The following is a 21,815-nucleotide window of genomic DNA, read 5'->3' as shown; positions in this document are numbered from 1 at the left end:
GAAACTCAGAAGAGGTCAAGTCTTTAGGATTTAGATATGGATCTTTTAAATGCAGAGCTAAAGAACAAATAGGATTTGAATGAACTGCTAAAAAGAACTTTCCGAACAATTCCAGGGTTCTGTATTACACTTTTTAATATGCCTTAAAATATCTTTCCCATTGAAAGTTGAGGATTCCTGAAGTGTTAGGTGAAATGGACTCTTGGGTTTTAATTTTATTTTATTTCATTATTTTAGACAGTAAGTTCATTGTGGATAGGGAATGGGAATACCAATTATGTTGTATTGTATTACCCCAAGCCCTTTGTACAGTGCTTAGTACAGTGCTCTGTACACAGAAAGTTTTCAATAAATATGATTGATTGGCTGAGTATTTTATTTTGAATTCCTTTCTCATTACAATATTCTGTAACATGCTGTATATGTTGTATCATTATGCTGATGCTATACATGGGGTTTATGAATGTTTAACTCTGAACCATAAGCCTCCAATTTTCCATTCACTGTGGTATTTGCCACTGAGAAAGTTAAGCACTTTCCTTCTCCTCTTCCTTCCTCTCTCCCCACCACCTCCGGAGGTGGTGGAGTAGTGGTGGAGGGCCCCTAGCTACACTTCACTCCTCTAATGCTAACCTATTCACTGTACCTTGATCTCATCTATCTCACTGCTCACATCCTGCCTCTGGGCCTGGAAAATCTTCCCTCCTCTTAACTGATAGACAATTACTCTCCCCCATTTGAAAACCTTATTGAAGGTACATCTCTTCCATCATTAAAACTTCGTTTCCTTTTCTTCAACTCCCTTCTGAATCACCCTGACTTGCTCCCTTTATTCATTCCCTCCTACCAGCCCCACAGCACTTATGTACCTATCTGTAATTTATTTATTTATATTAATGTCTGTCTCCCCTTCTAGACTGTAAGTTTGTTGTGTGCAGGGAGTGTGCTTCTTATATTGGACCCTCTCAAGTCCTTAGTACAGTGCTCTGCACACAGAAAGTGCTCAATAAATGTGATTGACTGACAGACTGACAGATGGGGTACCAAGGGGGAAGGTGTTTGAGATCCAAATTGCAGCAGCCTAGGACCCAGAAGGAAAGAAGTCTTGTAGAAGAGAAGGAAGGTGTCTACAAGAGTTGGGAATGTTATACTTGTGGAGAAAAATATTTATTAAGAGAAATTTATTTATCTATCTAGAAAATTATCTATTCATTCCGATATTTTTACATTTAATCTAGTGCTTTCTTTTTATGACCTTAAGAGTCTTCCAGGCAGTCATTTGTTAATTCTTCCAGTGTATTAATGGGCTTCTAGAAGAGTTGAATGGGTTTTCATGTTTGTGGCACCAAGAAGTGAAGCATTCTACTATTCTATTTATTTTATTTTGTTAATATATTTTGTTTTGTTGTCTGTCTCCCCCTTCTAGACTATGAGCCCATTGTTGGGTAGGGACCGTCTCTATATATTGCCAACTTGTACTTCCCAAGCGCTTAGTAAAGTGCTCTGCACACAGTAAGCGCTCAATAAATATGACTGACTGAATGAATGAATTAATGCATGAATGAAAGGCTGAAGAGATGGGGGCTCTGACCTGAGGATCCTTGCTGGTGTTCTCTTTTCTAGGACTGGGTGAAGTGATGAGGCTGCCCCAGCTCCCTGCTGCTTTGGGCCAGGGGAGGTCAGAAGGGTGGGAGCTGGTCCTAAGGTTGTTTGAACCCTGCTTGGGCCACACTGGCAGGAGCTCCAGAAGAGACCGAGAAAGAGAAGTCCCACGGTGAGGGAGGAGGCCACATAGAGAGTATGGGCTTGAAGTCCTGGGCCAGAGCCCTCCTTCAAGATCTCTGCCCAGATAACTTCCCTTCCTTCTCCAGCGGGTGACTTCTGCCTGTCATTCTGCTTCTGGCCACATCATTATAGGGCACAGATGAATCATTCTGCTCATAGCATTTTTCACCTCTTTGTTTCACAAGCTGTAGATAAGGGGGTCCAACATGGGGGCGACGATGGTATAGAAAACAGAAGCTACCTGGTCTTTACCCAGGGAGTAAGATTTACTTAGCTTTAACTGTGTAAAGATTAGAGACCTATAGAAGATGGTGACTCCCATGAGGTGGGAAGCCCAGGTGGAGAAAGCTTTTTTCTTCCCACAGTGGAGCTGATCTTCAAAATGGCAGAGATAATAGCCATGTATGAGACTGCAATCGTTATCAGAGACATTGCAAGTGTGGAGTCAGCTAAGATAAAGATCATGATTTCTGTGTTGTGTGTGTCTGTTCAGAACAAAACCAATATTGGTGAGGTATCACAGAAAAAATGGTGAATTACATTAGAGTTGCAAAGTGGCAACCTAGCTATGAACAGAGGATTTATCAGGGAGTTTGTAAAAGAAACTCCATATGACCCAACCATAAGCCATATGCATAATCTTGAGGACATAACAGAGGAATAAAGCAGTGGGTTACAGATAGCTACATAACGATCATAAGCCGTTGCAGAGAGGAGGAAGCATTCTGTTCCTACCAAAGAAATGAAAAAAATACATTTGGGCAAAGCAGCCAGTGAATGAGACTTTCTTTCTAGATGTTAATAAACTCCCCAAGGTTTTGGGAGTAATGGCTGTAGAGTAGCTCAGATCAACAAAGGACAAACCTCACAGGAAAAAAATGCATGGGGCTGTGAAGCTGAGAGTCTTTCTGGATTATCAGGATATGCCCTAGGTTCCCCACCACAGAAATCATATAGATCAGGAGAAATACCATGAAAAGGACCAGTTGGGTTCTTGGAGAATCCGTCAGGCCCATGAGGATGAAGTCGGCCATTCCTGTATCATTTCCTGTAGCCAGTGGCATCAGCATCTCTCCTCTAATGAGAAATGAATATTGAAATTCAGGGGAAAAATATTCCTACAGTTTGGGGGATATTAGGAGAATTAATAGAGAAACATACTTAGGAAGGGATACTGCTATTAGATCACATTTGCTTAGATATCTGTGCTTGGATAGAGGGAAGTCAGAGAAGCCCAGGTTTTCCCTTCTTGGGCAACAGCGATGGGAGAAGTTTATGTTCACTTTGAATGCAGAATGCTTTCGATCCTGCAGAGTCATTGAACAACTGCAAAGAATTGAAACAATGTTGCAATAACTCAATTTTCTCTCACCTATTCCCACAACCACAAAGGGGTTCTCTCTGTGTGTGTGTGTGTGTGTGTGTGTGTGTGTGTGTGTGTGTGTGTGCTTGTGTGGAAAGGGGACAGAAGATGGCCATGGGGGTAAACATGGCCTAGTGGATTGACCACGGGCCTGGGAGTCAGGAGGACCTGAATTCTAATCCTGTCTCCACCACTTGTCTGCTGTGTGACCTTGGGTAATTCACTTAACTTCTCTGTACCTCATTTACCTCATCTGTAAATTGGGAATTAAGGCTGTGAGCCCCATGTGGGACAGGGACTGTGTCCAACCTGATTAGCTTGTGTCTACCTCAGCACTTAGAACAGTGCTTGACACATAGCATTAAACAGATACTATTATTATTATTACCCACCCTGTGAACTCCTACTCTTACAAAAGGGATTAGAATGCAATTCTTCCCTCTATTTCCTCTTGTGACTTACTTTTTCTGGTTTCTCATCTTTCAACAGGTTTCAGCCTATGTTAAAAATGATTATTATTTATTAATCATTTGCTAGGTTCCAAGTACTGGGGGTAGATGCAAGACAATTGAATGGGACCCAGTCCATGTACCACATGAGGCTCACAGTCCAAGTGGGAGGGAAGACAGGTATTTCATTCCCATTTTACAGATGGGAAAATTCATGCATAGAGAAGTTAATTAACTCTCCCAGGTTCACAAGGCGACAAGTGATGAGTCAGGGAATGGAACCTCTGTCTACTGACATACAGTCCAATGCTGTTATCTCTAGATGCTAGCCTCAGGTATATAAGAAACACCTCAGGCATGAGCTTAAAAGAGTGGAGAGTATGTCTCAAAGAATCCTGGGAAGACCATCTGTATAGCCCTGACACCATCTTGTCGCTGATTCCTTGCTGTTTTGCGGCCCTGTCACAGGGATTCCACACATGTGGTTAGCACTCTGGACTCTGAATCCAGCTATCTGAGTTCAAATCTCGGTGGGACCTAAATTCTGGGAAGCAGCATGGCTCAGTGGAAAGAGCATGGGCTTGGGAGTCAGAGGTCATAGGTTCTAATCCCAGCTCTGCCACTTGTCAGCTGTGTGACTCTGGGAAAGCCACTTAACTTCTCTGTACCTCCGTTACCTCATCTATAGAATGGGGATTAAGAGAGTGAGCCCAACGTGGGACAACCTGATTACCTTTTATCTCCCCCAGCACTTAGAACAGTGCTTGGCACATAGTAAGTGCTTAACAAATGCCATCATTATTATTGAGAAGCAGCGTGGCTCAGTGGAAAGAGCCATGCTTTGAAGGCAGATATCATGGGTTCAAATCCCGGTTCCACCAATTGTCAGCTGTGTGACTTTTGGGAAGTCATTTACCTTCTCTGTGCCTCAGTTTCCCTCATCTGTAACATGGGGATGAAGACTGTGAGTCCCACGTGGAACAACCTGATCACCTTGTATCTCCTCAGCGCTTAGAACAGTGCTTTGCACATAGTAAGTGCTTAACAAATACTATTATTATTATTATTATTATTATCTTCGATGAACACAGGGTGGCAGCGATATTCTCCCTTCTCATGTCTCAACACAACTTCCATTATGAGAGCAGAGCCAGAGGGATCTACCTCCTGTAGATATATATATATATATATATATATATATATATATATATATATATGTCTTTAAATTACATACAGCGAATCATTTATTTATACTAATGTCTGTCTTCCCATGTAGACTGTAGGCTCATTGTGGGCAGGGAATATGTCCACCAACGCAGTTGAATTGTACTCTCCCAAGCGCTTAGTATAGTGCTCTATAACTAGTAAGCTCCCTATGAATACCACTGATAATGATGATGATCATACAAGTTGTATTATTGTAAACTCTGAAGCTCACTCTGGAAATTTCAGCTGAACTTTTAAAAAAGAATTACTTCATTTAGAAATCACACATATGGTGTGATTACTAACTTACAAAACTTACAAAACTTACAAAATCTCTATAGTGAAGCTATGTTTATCCTTCTTCCTCAAATTTTCAATTTACTGAAGTCAAATTTGTCCTTTTGTTTAAATGAATCAGAGAGGATACATCATGAAGAAATTTTAAGGGGTTTAACTTTAATTTATATTTTAGTTGCCGTTTCAAGACTTTTTACAAAACTCTAGGAGCCTAGTTATTATGTAAACTTTCCAGGACACCAGTATATAATCATACAACTTTTACTACAGAATTGTAACTGAGCAGAGACATAATCACAGAGACATAATCACTTACCTTTTATAGTGGTTGCCAATTCTGATTAGGTGATATGACAGAGTTAAGGAAAGGGTCTACTTGAAATTCCAACTCTCCTTAGTCAATGGGATCTTTCCAAAAGGAGAATGAGTATAAAAAATGCCATATATTAAAGGAAATTTTTTTGATGTTCTTTAAAAAGAGAAGGATGCCATCAGAAGGTTTTTTTTAAGTCTACTAATATGATATAATATCAAATTGTTGCCCATTTGTGAGCATTAAATTATCACTGTGGGGTTAAAGAAAATGCATCCCTCCAAGAATCACGTTATTCAGAGGAAGTTGATAACATTCCCCATGAAACTTCTCTCTGCTAGTTTGCCATTGCAGATTTTCCTTTGCTACAAAATGGATTTAGTTCCCAAGAAGTATCAAAGCCCTCTGATTTAAATCTTTTATCATCTGATTTAATTTCAGTCATAAATTTTTCATGTTCTTTCCTATACTTTATCCCTGGGCAAATAAAACATTCAGATTGAATCCAAAACAGCACTAGCCATTTCCAGGTAAAGATCACGCCAGCATTATTTATAAGGATTCTGGACAGTGTCAGTTTCTGATCTGTTCAACACAGTGCTGACAGCCTCTCCCTCGCTTGAGCCTCAGAACATCTCTCCACCAGAAAGTTAGTAACCAAACAAACCTTGTTTCTCCTGAGAGAGGCCGGGATTAAATTGGTCACATGGGTCATTTCCAAAGTAAGCATATGAGAAAGTTTTTCAAAGACAAAAGTTCAGAGCAAGATAGACCCAAGTGCACTCTGTTTCTCCAAAATGTGTGATTTCTCTAGGTTTTTTGGATAGGACACTATTAGGAAATTTGGGGATGTTCTTCGGATACATTAATCAATTTAGAGAAAATGCGATGTTTTGGATGAAATAGATAAACCCCAGGTGTGGCAGCAGACTTGGGACATACCCTATCATGTGAATGTTCTTTGTTGAAATGTTCTATGAGCTTGTAATCTCTGCATTACAGAAAAATGAGACTTTTTACTTTTTATGATATTTGTTAATAATTTACCATCTGCCAGGCACTGAGAAGCAGCGTGGCTCAGTGGAAAACAGTGTGGGCTTGGGAGTCTGAGGTCATGGGTTCGAATCCCAACTCTGCTGTCTGCTGTGTGACTTTGGGCAAGTCACTTAAGTTCTCTGTGCCTCAGTTATCTCATCTGTAAAATGGGGATTAAAATCGTGTGAGCCCCCCATGGGACAACCTGATCACTGTACTGAGTGCAGAGGTGTAATAAGCTACAAGGTAATTAGGTTGAACACAGTTCCTGTCCCTTTTGGGGCTCACAGTTTTCATCACCATTTTACAGATGAGGTAACTGAAGAACAGTGAAGTAAAATGACTTGCCCAAGGTCACACAGCAGACAAGTGCAAGAGCCAGGATTAGGACCCACGTCCTTCTGACTCTCTGGCCTGTGCTCTATCCACTAAGCTATGCTGCTTCTCATGGTTTGCATGATTGACCTTGATTCCTCTCTTTCAAAACAGGCCCTGTACATGGTCTTCATTGACCAGGGAAAGCCTCTTTTGATTTTGTAAATCCTGAAGACCTGGAGGTCATCCTGCTCAAGTTTGGCTTTCCCAAATTTGTTATCAGCACATGGTCACACTATTGGAATAGCAGTCAAAGTTCTGGATAAAAGCTGTTTAAAGGACACCTTTTGCTGTCACAAATGGTGTTAACCATTGCATAGATGCTATCATCTCTACGCTGATGACACCCAGATCTACATCTCTGCCCCTGCTCTCTCCCCATCTCTCCAGGCTCGCATCTCCTCCTGCCTTCAGGACATCTCCATTTGGATGTCTGCCCGCCAACGAAAGCTCAACATGTCGAAGACTGAACTCCTTGTCTTCCCTCCCAAACCTTGCCCTCTCCCTGACTTTCCCATCTCTGTTGACGGCACTACCATCCCTCCCGTCTCACAAGCCCGCAACCTTGGTGTCATCCTCGACTCCGCTCTCTCATTCATCCCTCACATCCAAACCGTGACCTAAACCTGCCGGTCTCAGCTCCACAACATTGCCAAGATCCGCCCTTTGCTCTCTATCCCAACCGCTACCCTGTTCATTCAAGCTCTCATCCTATCCCGTCTGGACTACTGCACCAGCCTTCTCTCTGATCTCCCATCCTCGTGTCTCTCTCCACTTCAATCCATACTTCATGCTGCTGCCCGGATTATCTTTGTCCAGAAAGGCTCTGGGCATATCACTCCCCTCCTCAAAAATCTCCAGTGGCTACCAATCAATCTGCGCATCAGGCAGAAACTCCTCACCCTGGGCTTCAAGGCTGTCCATCACCTCGCCCCCTCCTACCTCACCTCCCTTCTCTCCTTCTACAGCCCAGGATGCACCCTCCGCTCCTCCACCACTGTTCTCCTCACCGTACCTCGCTCTCGCCTGTCCCGCCATCGACCCCTGGCCCACGTCATCGCCCGGGCCTGGAATGCCCTCCCTCTGCCCATCCACCAAGCTAGCTCTCTTCCTCCCTTCAAGGCCCTGCTGAGAGCTCACCTCCTCCAGGAGGCCTTCCCAGACTGAGCCCTTTCCTTCCTCTCCCCCTCGTCCCCCTCTCCATCCCCCCATCCTACCTCCTTCCCTTCCCCACAGCACCTGTATATATGTATATATGTTTGTAGATATTTATTACTCTATTTATTTATTTATTTATTTATTTTATTTGTACATATCTATTCTATTTATTTTATTTTGTTAGTATGTTTGGTTTTGTCCTCTGTCTCCCCCTTTTAGACTGTGAGCCCACTGTTGGGTAGGGACTGTCTCTATATGTTGCCAATTTGTACTTCCCAAGCGCTTAGTACAGTGCTCTGCACATAGTAAGTGCTCAATAAATATGATTGATTGATTGATTGATTGATTGATTCACAGTGTTGCTGAGTGACACATACTAAATATGGAATTTGGCAGCTACATACAGAATCTCCTAGGAGGTGGACTCTTGAATTTGCAGGGCCTTTATGCAAAGACAATGATTGCAAATACTCTCATTGATGAACCCCTGAAAGCTTTGGGCTGACAGTCTGAAAAAGACTGACATCGTACTTCAACCAAGGTCCAATTTCCTAACTCCTGCTCGAAATGCTATCCACTGATGGTGGGCAGCTTAATTCTGCTCCCTGAGTTGCAGGCTTTCACCAAATGCTGTTCAGAGTGGCCAAATGAAAAGAGCATAAGTGCCTGAGAATCAGAAAGCATTCTAATAACAGTTCCACCACTCGCCTGCTGTGTGACTTGAGTGCAGTGTGAACTTGGACAAGTCACTTCACTTCACTGGGCCTCAGTTACCTCATCTGTAAAATGGGGAATGAGACTGTGAACCCCAGGTGGGACAGAGATGGTGTCCAACCCGACTTGCTTGTATCCACCTCAGTGCTTAGAGATTAGCACATACCAATCCCTCTTTGGGTCTCACCTGGAGAGTTTCCAATACTGTACCAGTCTCAACTATGCGGGTGGTGGTAGCGTCAAGCAGAGGTATATCCATTTCATTCCTAGCTTGGGCAGTGGCTAGCTAGTGGAAGACAATCTGTTACAAGTCAAATCTCACTGTGCTGGGCAGCAGCAGCACAGGAGAGATTCGAGGGTGGACATTCGAGTTTACATCATGGAAGGAGGCAATAGTAAACCACTTCTGGATTTTTACCAAGAAAACTTTATGGATCCACTACCAGAACTATTGCAGATGGAGGTGGGTCATTCTGGGAGAGAGGTGTCCATGGTGCCTCTATGGGTTGGAGTTGACTCGACAGCAAAAGACAAGACAAGCACATATCAGAATTATTATTATTATTACCTTACATGGTAAACGTCTGGAGGGAGAGGATCTTGTCTGCCAACTATATTGAACTGAACTCTTCCAAGCACTTAGTAGAGTGCTCTACACACAGTAAGCAGTTAATAAATATCATTGATTAACTTCTTTGTGTCTGTTTCCCCATTTGTAAAATGGGGATTCAATAACTATTCTCCCTCCTCCTTAGAATGTGAGACCCACATGAGACAAGGACTGTGTTTGACCTGAATACCTTGTATCTACCCCAGCATTTAGTACAGTGATTAACAGTAATAGTAATAATAATGTTATTTGCTATTATTATTATCATTATTATTACCATCTACCTACCCTAGTGCTTAGTACAGTGCTTGGCCCAAAGTAAGTGCTTAACAAATACACACTATCATTATTGATGGCAATGCATTTAGATGCATAGGCTTGAGCTGTTCAGCATTTGGAGTGTTGCACTTGGATTTGTAACCTTTATTTATGTATCCTCAGCCCAACAGCACTTATATGCATATCTGTAATCTGTTTATTTATATTAATGTCTCTCTCTTCCTCTAGAATGTAAGCTCATTGTGAGCAGGGAATATATCTACCAACTCTGTTATATCATAGTCACCCAAGCACTTAGCATAGTGCTCTGCATAGAGTAAGTGCTTAATAAATGCTATTGGTTGATTGATTGATTGATTAATTGGAACATTGGCTCTGGAAAGAAAGGGATGCCAGCAAAGATTTGATATCTGAGGTGCAATTGTCAGCACAGTATTGTTAGACTGTAAGCTCCTGTAGATGGTAATCTCACTGTGAGCAGGGAATGTGTCTGTTAATTTTTATATTGCACTCTCCCAAGCACTCAGTACAGTGCTCTGCACACAGTAAGTGTTTAATAAATACAACTGAATGACCGTGAAGAGGGGACACCACATGGACAGTATATACAGCAACTTCATCAATTCCATTTGCGCTGCTTGAAGCAAATTACCAGCAGAGACTGACAAGAAGACATCCCACACTCCAGTGGCCAAATAGTCCATATTGAAAACAAACAACGTATAGAGAAGTAGCAAGCTCTTCAAAACAGGAGAGATTTTCTAAGCAGCACAATTTAATGATTATAGAAAGATGGTTCAATTCCATTTTTTTTTAGCATTCTAAGACAAGTGTCCCTAGAGAAAAGACTTTTCTCTTCATTGCTCTCGGGAGAGCTTTTTTACTGTCTTTCTTCTTCAGGTTGTATAGCAAAGGATTCAGAATGGGAATGACTTCATTATAAACCACAGAAGCTCCTCAATCATTCTGGCAGGGAAGTGATATTATCCAGTTGTAGGTAAATGAAGAAACAGGGTCCCTTACAATAGTGTCACCCCATGAGTGCGAGGTGAAAGTGAAAAGACTTTATGCTGGGCATCAGTGGAAAAGATTGTTGGGACGGCAGAGAGAGTAGAGTGATAAGAGATGGAGAAGATGTGAGTTAAGCCCTATTTTTCCTTTGTATTCGTTCATTCACTCAATCGTATTTATCTAGTGCTTACTGTGTGCAGAGCATTGTATTAAGTGCTTGGAAAGTACAATTTGGCAACAGAGACAATCACTGCCCAACAATGGGCTAGTAGTCTAGAAGGGGAGAGAATGACATCAAAACAAGTAAACAGGCAACAATAGCATCAATAAAAATAAATAGAATCATATATCTATATATCCATCATTAATAAAATAAATAAAATAATAAATATGTACATATATACACAAGTGCTGTGGGACACGGAGGGGGTAGAGTAGAGGAAGAATGTCACGGTGATGGGGAGGGGAGGAGGAGCAGAGGAAATGGGGGGCGCTTAATCTGGGAGAATCATAGGCTCTTTGTAGGCTCTTACATAGGGTTGTGTCAAGAGTGTGATGATTTCATAGCAAAAATGATGAATAGCAAAGAGACCATTAGCCTACTGAGATTAAGGAGTTCGTGAATTCGATTCAATGAGATGGGGTTCAGCCATTTGCAGACGATTTGGGACATAAAGCCTGGAAAAAGCAGTGGGCTATAGATGCCTCACCAGTCAGGGTCACACTTGGAGAGTTTCCAGTATTCTACCAGTCTCGACTAGGGGAGGGAAAGTCAAACAGAGGCATATCCATTCCATTCCTAGGCTGAGTAGTGGCTAGGGAGTGGAAGGCAATCTGCCACAAGTCAAAACTCACCTGAGCTGGGCAGCAGCAGCAAGGTAGAGAGGCGAGAGTGAACATTCAGGTTTATGGCACAGAAGGAGGTGGTGGTTAACTGCTTCTGTATTTTTACCAAGAAAACTCTATGGATACACTACCAGAATGATTGCAGGTAGAGAGAGGCAGGGCGTTCTGGGAGAGATGTGTCCATGGCGTCATTATGGGTAGGACATGACTTGACAGGATAAGAAAACAACAGATGGCTACACAACTGTCAGAGCACATCGAGTCCAGGAGGAAGCACTCATTACAGACTAAGCCAAGAGTAAGTACCTATGGCCAAAAAACCCAGTGTAGGGAATGGTTTTCTATCTGAATAAGAAATTAATCAGGATCTGGACAATGGCAGAGGAAAAAAGGATGTTGAGTGCCAAGTTGCTGAGTGTAAGCACATTGTAACCAGAGAATGGGTCACGTCTTAATTCTATATTTCCAAAAAGCCTCATACAGTGCACCTCACCATGTCAGCCCTTATTAAATGTTACTTCAGAAGCAGTGTGGCTTAGTGGAAAGAGTTCGGGCTTGGGAGACAGAGGTCGTGAGTATTAATCCCAGCTCTGCCACTTGTCAGCTCTGTGACTTTGGGCAAGTCACTTAACTTCTCTGTTCCTCAGTTACATCATCTGTAAAATGGGGATTAAGACTGTGAGCCTCAGATGGGAAAACTTGACTACCCTTTATCTACTTAGAACACTGCTTGGCATATAGTAAGCACATAACAAAAGCCATTATTTTTAGTACTACCAGTCCTCCTCCTCCTCCTTCTTTTCCTCCTCCTTTTCCTCCTTCTCCTCCTCCTTGTTCTCATAGTGCTTTTTCTCCTTTCCTCCTCCTCTTCATCCTGCTTTTCCTCTCCTCTTCCTCCTCCTCTTGTCCTACCGCTGCTGAGGAAAAAGTGCATGAGTTTGTGAAGATGTGAAACAGTTCTGATATGGATGATCACTACGTGACTCTCCAAAATTTAAAATAGATAAATAGAAGCATTCTAAAGAGGATGACTTGCATCTCAGATTGTTTTTCAAATCCCGAGAGTGATTGTTTCAACATCAGTCACAATTTCCCCATCCACGGATCTCTATTCAATTTTATGCCCAACCTTCTGAATAAAGAAAGGCCAGGGGTAAACTTGTAATGCAATTCCCAGAAAGGAACGCTTAAAAGCACATCTTCTATGATGAAAAAAAATGCAGCGATAAGTACCTTACTAACAACATTGAGAAGAGGATAGTTATGTCATCTGCATCTCATCCTATCCCGTCTGGACTACTGCATCAGCCTTCTCTATCATCTCCCATCCTCGTGTCTCTCTCCACTTCAATCCATACTTCATGCTGCTGCCCGGATTATCTTTGTCCAGAAACGCTCTGGGCATATTACTCCCCTCCTCAATAATCTCCAGTGGCTACCAATCAATCTGCGCATTAGGCAGAAACTCCTCACCCTGGGCTTCAAGGCTCTCCATCACCTCGCCCTCTCCTACCTCACCTCCCTTCTCTCCTTCTACAGCCCAGCCGGCACCCTCCACTCCTCCGCCGGTAATCTCCTCACTGTACCTCGTTCTCGCCTGTCCCGCCATCGACCCCTGGCCCACGTCATCGCCCGGGCCTGGAATGCCCTCCCTCTGCCCATCCACCAAGCTAGCTCTCTTCCTCCCTTCAAGGCCCTGCTGAGAGCTCACCTCCTCCAGGAGGCCTTCCTAGACTGAGCCCCTTCCTTCCTCTCCCCCTCGTCCCCCTCTCCATCCCCCCATCTTACCTCCTTCCCTTCCCCACAGCACCTGTATATATGTATATATGTTTGTACATATTTATTACTCTATTTATTTATTTATTTTACTTGTACATATCTATTCTATTTATTTTATTTTGTTAGTATGTTTGGTTTTGTTCTCTGCCTCCCCCTTTTAGGCTATGAGCCCAATGTTGGGTAGGGACTGTCTCTATATGTTGCAAATTTGTACTTCCCAAGCGCTTAGTACAGTGCTCTGCACATAGTAAGCGCTCAATAAATACGATTGATGATGATGATGATGATGATGTGCAGGTCTCTAATCCCTTTTTGTGGCTTTTTGGACCAATGGATACTGAAGGGGGGGAGGGGGTGTTGGAAGTGTAGTGGCATTTTCAGCTATGGAGGTTCTTATCTGTTGCTAAGCCAGCTGCATTGAAGATTCACACTGCCTGCTGCCATTTAAAAAATTTCTAATAATTCTATGGATGCCAGTTAAAATGTTTAAAGCCCAACTGATTCTCCTCAGGATAGTGCAGAATAAAAATGAAGTAGGCTCTAGTGGAAAGAAAATAGATCTGAAAGTCAGGAGATCTATGTTCTATGTCCATCCCCCAGCTACTGACCTGCCTGTGTCTTCTGGCAATACCTTTAACCTCTCTGGCCATCCTCTGGCTAATGAATATGACAATGCTCATTCCCTTCTTGGAGGATTATAAGAATAAAATCGGAAGCATTATGGCCTAGTAAAACGAGGACAGACCTGAAAGTCAGAGGACCTGGGTACTAATCCTGACTCTTTTGCTTGTCTGCCATGTGATGTTGGGCAAGTAAGTTAACTTCTGCATTTCTGTTTCCTCATCGGTAACATGGGGAGTAAATCCTACACTCTCCTCCTTAGAAAGTGAATCACACATTGGACAGCAGGGACTGTGTCCAACCTGATTATCTTGTACCTAGCCCTCTGCTTTGTACAGCGCTTGACACAAAGTAAGTGCTTAACAAGAGTCATAAAAAAAGGAAATGGAATGTGACAAATCCAAGACCTTGGGGAGTTGATAGCCAGCATAATTTGGCTACCTCTAAGTGATGTAATGTAAATTGATTAAAAATATCTTCACCCCTGCCTTGTATTAAAATATCTCGGTGATTCCATCCAAATGATCAGGCTGATTGTTTAACAATTTGTGTTTGGTATACTTGGCCCAATGGTGTTAAACTGAGCATGTCACCCTCCCCAAGTAGCTCCTCAGAGATTCTCTTTGGAGCTGGTTTTAGTGCAGTGTTTCATTTATTTTGGTATTTGACAAGAGCTTACTGTGTGTCTGACACTGTACTAAGTGCTGCGGTAGACACAAGCTAATCAGGTTGGGCACAGTCAATATCCCACATGGGGCTCACAGTCTTAATTCCCATTTTCCATGCAAGGTAACTGAGACTCAGAGAAGTGAAGTGACTTAACCAAGGTCATGCAACAGAGAAGTAGCAGCGCTGGAATAAAAACCCAGGTTCTTCTGGTCCCTGCTCTATCCACTAGGCAGCACTGCTTGTGTTGCTGATAAGGTTTCCTGAATTCTGGGATCCAGTTGTTGCAGAGAGTCCAGCATGGCATTTTGCAATATGGAAAGAATTGGCTCTGTTGCAACAGAAGAGAAAACAGTGTTAGGGACTGCCAGCAAACTAGGGTTGACCAGCTAGGAGGGTTCCTCAGGGAACCTTGTTGGATGACTGCCTGAGTTACTTATGGCTTTGCTGTTAGTGGTCTAGATCACAACATTAAATCATACACTAAAAAATCTGTAATCTTTGAAGATTCCAGACATAGATTCTGCTCAGCTAAAAAATTGGTTGTTGGAATGTCAGGAAGAACATAACAAAGACTCTTTTGTCACCTTATTTAATTTGTCTGGACCTAGGGCAAATCCCTTAGCTTCTCTGTGCCTCAGTTATCTGTAAAATGGGGATTAAATCCCCCAGTCCTCCTCCTTTCAAATTAGACCATGAACCCCATGTGGGACAAAGACTGGGCTCAGCCTGATAAATCTGATATCTACCCCAGCTCTTTGAACAGTGCTTGATGCAGAGTAAGTGCTTAACAAATGGCATTCAAAAAAATGAAATTGTGAAAATGATGCTTTTTGGTGTCTTGGTAGGCCTTCTATTTCCTGTATGGTGGAAACTAGGGCCGGTTTTCAGTGATTTGCTAGCAATGACTGTTTTATATTTCCACCCAGGAAATCATCAAAGGTGAAATCAGTCAATCAGCCATTGAAATGTATTGAGCACTTACTGTACACACAGTCCTATACTAAGCTCTTGAGAGAATACAAAAAACACAGAGTTGGTAAACATAGTCCCTGCCTACCAGGAGCTTTTAGTCAAGAATTTACAGTCTAGAGACAGAGAAAGACATTAAAATGAATAATGGATCTGTACGTAAGTTCTGCGGGGCTAAGAGTTGGATGAATATCGAGTGCTTAAAGGAACCAGATTCAAATGCATAGGTGACACAGAAGGGAGAGGGAGTAGGGGAACCAAAGAATTTTGGGGTCAAAAGAGGAAACTGGAGGCACAAATGTACTGGCTGCAATCATTTGTTCTATTACTTGGAGTTGTTTCCTATTTCCAGAGCATGGGCTAGGATATCAGAGGTCATGGGTTCTAATCCCAGCTTCTCCACTTAACTGCGTGACCTTGGGCAAATCACTTAACTTCTCTGTGACTCTGTTCCCTCATTTGTAAAAGGGGGATTAAGACTCTGAGACCCATGTGGGACAACCTGATTGCCATGTATCTATCCCAGCACTTAGAACAGCGCTTGACACTTACAAAGTGCTTAACAAATACCATTATTATTATTACTATTGTTATTATTTTTATTATTTCATACTCTTTCTCTGTGAGTTTCCAGTCACAGATCTATACCATTTAGTGATTACCTAGCTTATTACTAAATGATGCTTTAGGAATTCACTGGAAGTGATTTCTGAACACATAAAAAAGCAAAAAACTGTGTGTGTGTGTGTGTGTGTGTGTGTGTGTGTGTGTGTGTGTGTGTGTGTGTTCAAGATAATCACTACTGTCCTTAGTTAAAAAGGACCAACAGAAATCCAGGGAGTTTATAGTTACAGGTTTGTTGTCTCAGGCTGAGAAATGTTCAACTTTATAATTTATTCACCTCCTAGGCAACTGTAGAGATGCAATTACCAATGGGATGGTTTTAATAGCCTTGTCCACTGGGCATGATTAAAAAGTTACATGATAATGAGGTGCAATTACTGTACCTTTGAAGTAAGCTTGAGAGCCAGGAAATTGGGTCCACTGGGTCTTGTTAGGAGCTGAATGGCAGCCAAAAGCATAAAAACATCCACTGAAATCAGGCCCTGTGTCTTCAGTCTCTGTGGGAGAGAATAACTCTGATTCTTTCCCCAAATTGTGGGAGTGATCAGAGACTTTTTATTGGCATAGGCTTTGCTCCTGGTAAGTCAGTCTGTTTTGATTTTCAAGTTATTTTCCTGAGGATGCCCTGTCCCCTCTCCTATTTAACTAACCTTTCTGGAGCAGTTGGGGGAGTCGTACATTAAAGATCATCACAATACATTTCTTCCCTAGCTGAGGACCTAATAGGTAATGCAATCTGGCATAAACAAATCTTATTAACATTAACAATCTGGCCCCATTGGTTGCAAATATTCTCTGGCCTTCCAGAATTTCTGTTCCCCGCCTGACTCCATTCTGACAGGATTCTCCTGTCTCATGGAGGGGACAATTAATTGGATTCCTCATGACTAACTAGATAGCACGAGCCCCTTGCTTGAAATACAACTCTATAGGTCCTGCCACAGAGTAGTGACAGAAGTTTATAAAACCAGGACTCAACAACCAACTCAAACTGTTTTTGTCTTGTCCTTTATCACACACATGAGAAGCAGTGTAGCTCAATGGAAAGAGCCCGGGCTTGGGAGTCAGAGGTCGTGGATTCTAATACCATCTCTGCCACTTGTCAGCTGTGTGACTTTGGGCGAGTCACTTAACTTTTCTGTGCCTCAGTTACCTCATCTGTAAAATGGGGATTAAGACTGTGAGCTCCATGGGGGACAACTTGATTACCTTGTATCTACCCCAGTGCTTAGAACAGTGCTTGGCACATAGTGAGTGCTTAACAAATACCAACATTATTATTCTTATTATTATTATCTCTTTTGCCCCTATGACTATCTCTGTCTTCACTGAAGGCCTCGGCTCTGGTTTGGGAGAAATGGGTTAAAGAAAGATAAAACAACCACCCACTCCTCACAAAATAGGCCCCATTCCCCTTTCCCTCTTCTCTACCCTTCTCCCAAAGTAATGGTATCAGACCTGAATGAACAGAACATATACACATATAAATTTGGCTAGTAGCTAGTACCTCATCTGTAAAATGGTGGTTAAATCCTACTGTCTACTACTTGGACCATGAGCCCTATGTGGGACAGGGACTGTGTCCAAACTGATTATCTTATATCAACATCAGCAGTTAGTACAGTGCTTGGCTCATAGTAACTGCTTAATAATAATAAATATAATAACACATAAAATGGCTATCAGTTTCCAACAATGCTTCTCCTACAATGTATAAATATATAGAGTTATATAGCTGTACGGTGTGTATGAATTACTATATTGTCACAGGCTGGGGTTACTTGACAAACATATGCCTGAAGACCTGAAAATACTACAGTTTCATTTAGTGGAAGTGAGAAATTTGAGATTAACAGGTCGTTAAAGTAGAACATTTTGACATTAGCAGAACTGTTGCCTTTAAGAACTACACCTAAAATAACTTTTAACATCTCATGACATAGTAAGAAGCATTTTTAAACCTAAAACAAGCTGGCCAGATATTAATGCACAAAATAGATTACATGCATTGAAGTACAATTAAGCTGGTCCTTGGTGTCAGGATATATTGAGCATGGGCTTGGGAGTCAGAGGATGTGGGTTCTAAACCTGGCTCTGCCACTTGCCTGCTGAGTGACCTAGGTAGGCCACTTCATTTCTCTGTGCCTCAATTACCTCATCTGTAAAATGTGGATTATGACTGTGAGCCTCATGAGGGACAACCTGATTACCTTGTATCTATCCCAATGCTTAGAACAGTGTTTGCCACATAGTAAACACTTAACAAATACTATCTTTATTATTACATACCTGTAGCATCAGATACACTAAGCATTAAGCACAGACCACAAGGTACAACATTTTGTGAGCCCAATGTGACCGAGATTATTGTCCCAAACTGATCTTTACAGTCACACATGTACCAACAGGTGAACTTCACCTCAGTGGTATCTTCCTCAGCTATGAAGGACAACTACATAAATAAACTATACAAATAAACATCCTCTTTATTTATAAAGTTAAATTTTAATTTATTTTTCCTGAGAAAAACCCATCCAGAAGAATTTAATGTTTAGATCTAGGAAAATTCATTATCTACTATACAAAGATCTTCTTGTGGTTTATTCATTTGCCATTTTGTAACATTCATTTTTTTTTTACTCTTTAATTAGGCATTTGCAAATTAAAATATCATGTGCAACACCTGATGATGTAAAGCTTGATGAAAACATTTATAATTTCCAGATTAATATGACCTTAAGACAGGAAATATGGAATTCAAATAAGTGTATTATAATCAGGGACATGAACTACATAGCGGCTCTGTAGCCATACCCCATGAGACCATCATTGAGTAGTTGTTTCTATCCTGTACATTTATCCTACACATGTAATGTAACATAACAAGCACTGCTGCCATGCTGAAACACTGACAGCGTTCTGAGTCCTCAAAGAAAACCTCATTGTTTGTGATCGTATATTGTCATTTGATGTTAAATAGATGTAGCACAGCCCGGGTAAAGAGCAAGGCTGGTCATCAGGAGACCTGGATTTTAATCCTGGCTCTTCCATTTGCCTGCTGTGTGACCTTGGGCAAGTCATTTAAATCCTTTGGGCTCCAGGTTCCCCATTTATTAAATGGGGATTAAATATCTGTTCTCCTTCCCCTTAGAGCGTGATTTTCACATGGAGCAGGGACTGGGATTGTATCCAACACGATTATCTTGTATGCTTGGTGCATCATAAGCGCTTAACAAATACCATTATTAATATCATCATCATCATTATCATTATTAATGAGTTTATTTAGGTTGTCCTTCAGAATTGAAGAAGTCACCACTGATAGTGAAATTCACCTATAAGTTCATGTGTGACTGAAAATGTTAATATGGATCCCACAGTCTGGCCATATTCATTCATTCAATCGTATTTATTGAGCACTTATTGTGTGCAGAGCACTGTACTAAGCACTTGGGAAATACAAGTTGGCAACATAGAGAGACGGTCCCTATCCAACAGTGGGCTCACATGCTGTGTGACTTCGGTCAAGTCGTTCAACTTCTCTGTGCCTCAGTTTCCTCAACTGTAACATGGGGATTCACCACTGTGAATCTCACATGACCCAGGGGCTGTGTTCAACCTGATTAACTTTTATCTACCCCAGCACTCAGAACAGTGCTTGAACATAGAAAGCATTTAACAAATACCATTAGAAAAAAAAAGTTGGTGGGTCAACCCAGGGTATGTTGCAGGCACTGAGTAGTTGCAAAATACTGTTTTATAACACTCTGCTACAAATGTATTGATTTAGTCCAATAGATGTGTAAAGTCTACAGTGTAATTGGAGTTACTGTGAAGCAAAAATCCCCCCACAAAGGCACTCAGTAAAATAAAAGGACCTCGCTGTGGGCACCACTTTTTGTCACCTTTTAAACCTCCGGCTAAAAATAATTTCCTGATAGTCACAGAAAACATCATGCAAAAGCAAGCTACAAGGCTCAGAAACCATCTTAAACAGAAACACTTACTGTTAAGCTTAATGTTTGCACTGCCACACCTTTCTTGATAGCAGTACTCCAAGCTGGTGTATCCTAAACAATTGCCCCCCATAGTTTTCAGCTGAGATGCAGAATTGTCTGAGGTTTTGTTTTTATCAAGTGATTAAAATATTTCTCTGTTCTCCTTGCTTTTGATTTCCTGATTTTGGCTCTCCACAGGTAGTTGTTCGAGTTTCCTGCTGTCACACATTAAATGCAACACACAGGAATGAAAGTGCTTTAGAACTCTCGCAGAAGCGGGGATATTACAACTACTCTACTTGAAATTCAGTTTGGTATAAATTTAAAGCCATGTTGGAACCATACTCCAACAGTCTCCCAACCAACATACTGGTCTTCTGGGTTCAAGCCTCTACCTTTTGTCTCTAGTTGCATCATTGGGCAGTGTATTACCTAGGTAACAAAATGAAATGGCTGTAATTCTATCAGGGGCATTTTTGGGTTTTGCTCAATATTCATTGGCAATACTAGATTACAAAGAATGCAATCAGGGAACAAAGTCTCCTACCATTGAAGCTATTATCACCTTTCAGTAACAAATAAGATAAGTAAAATGAATGGATGAAAGTAGGTTACCCCAGAAGTTGTTGTAATGTGTCCCAAAATTGGACAAATCTATACAAAGTGATCAGAGAAAGTGCTTTAAGCATACTGCGAAACAAAGTGACAACCTACAATGCATCTCAGCTGACGGACAAGTAGGGTGCACTGCAATTGATAAGCAAGCTGTTCTGTTTGAGGCAAAGCTTTCAGAGGATCATGAGACAGAGGCAAAAACAAGACAGCTCCAGGTGCTAAACATAACAACCACAACAACACAACAAAAGAAAATCTTTGCGTGCAAACAATGAGGGTGGAACTGTGGGTAGTTCATTAGGATTTGCAGACACATCACTGCAGAATTTTACTCAGAGGGATATTCTTCCAATACAAAGAACAACTATATTTAACTTTAAAATTTTGAACAACTGGTACTGATCAACAAAGCTACTCGCCTCCCATCCAAATTATTCATTGAAAGAATGTCCTGGGGATATCATGTGTACACTTCTTAGTGATTGGGGCTGAGCCTTGCACAAAATATAGGCTGGATGACATAATCAAAGAGATTCCATTGCTTAGGTAGTGGGGTCAACCATGGTGTCTTTATTTTATTTGGAAGGTAGAAGACATTTTTGGTAATGGTAAGTTGAGATTTGATTCATTCTATTTTTTAGTTTTCTACTCTCACATAGTTTAATGATCACTCATTTTAGCATCACTAGTTATTCATTCATTTATTCAATCGTGTTTATTGAGCACTTACTGTATGCAGAGCACTGTACTAAGCACTTGGGTAGTACAAATCGGCAGCATATACTGACAGTCCCTACCCAACAACGGGCTCACGCTCTAGAAAGGGGAGACAGACAATAAAACAAAACATGTAGACAGGTGTCAAAACCATCAGAACAAATAGAATTATAGCTATATGCACATCATTAACAAAATAAATAGAGCAGAGAGTGTGGGCTGAGCTGTAGAAGGAGAGAAGGGAGATGAGGTAGGAGGGGGCAAGGTGAGGCCTTAAAGCTAAGAGTGATGAGTGTTTGCTTGATTCGTAGGTTGACAGGCAACCATTGGAGATTTTTGAGAAGGGGAGTGACATGCCCAGAGCGTTTCTGTACAAAGATAA

The 21,815-nt window shown here is 41.6% G+C and overlaps 1 pseudogene; it reads right to left on the bottom strand.

Moving 5' to 3' along the window:
- Nucleotides 1-1,888: 1,888 nt before the first annotated feature.
- LOC119921274 lies at nt 1,889-4,025 on the bottom strand (annotated as a pseudogene).
- Between the last annotated feature and the right edge of the window lie 17,790 nt (nt 4,026-21,815).

Source organism: Tachyglossus aculeatus, assembly GCF_015852505.1.
Source record: "Tachyglossus aculeatus isolate mTacAcu1 chromosome 12 unlocalized genomic scaffold, mTacAcu1.pri SUPER_6_unloc_2, whole genome shotgun sequence".
Lineage (NCBI taxonomy): Eukaryota > Metazoa > Chordata > Mammalia > Monotremata > Tachyglossidae > Tachyglossus > Tachyglossus aculeatus.
The sequence above is the reverse complement of the archived record's forward strand: the minus strand, read 5'-3'. Positions and strand labels throughout refer to the sequence as shown.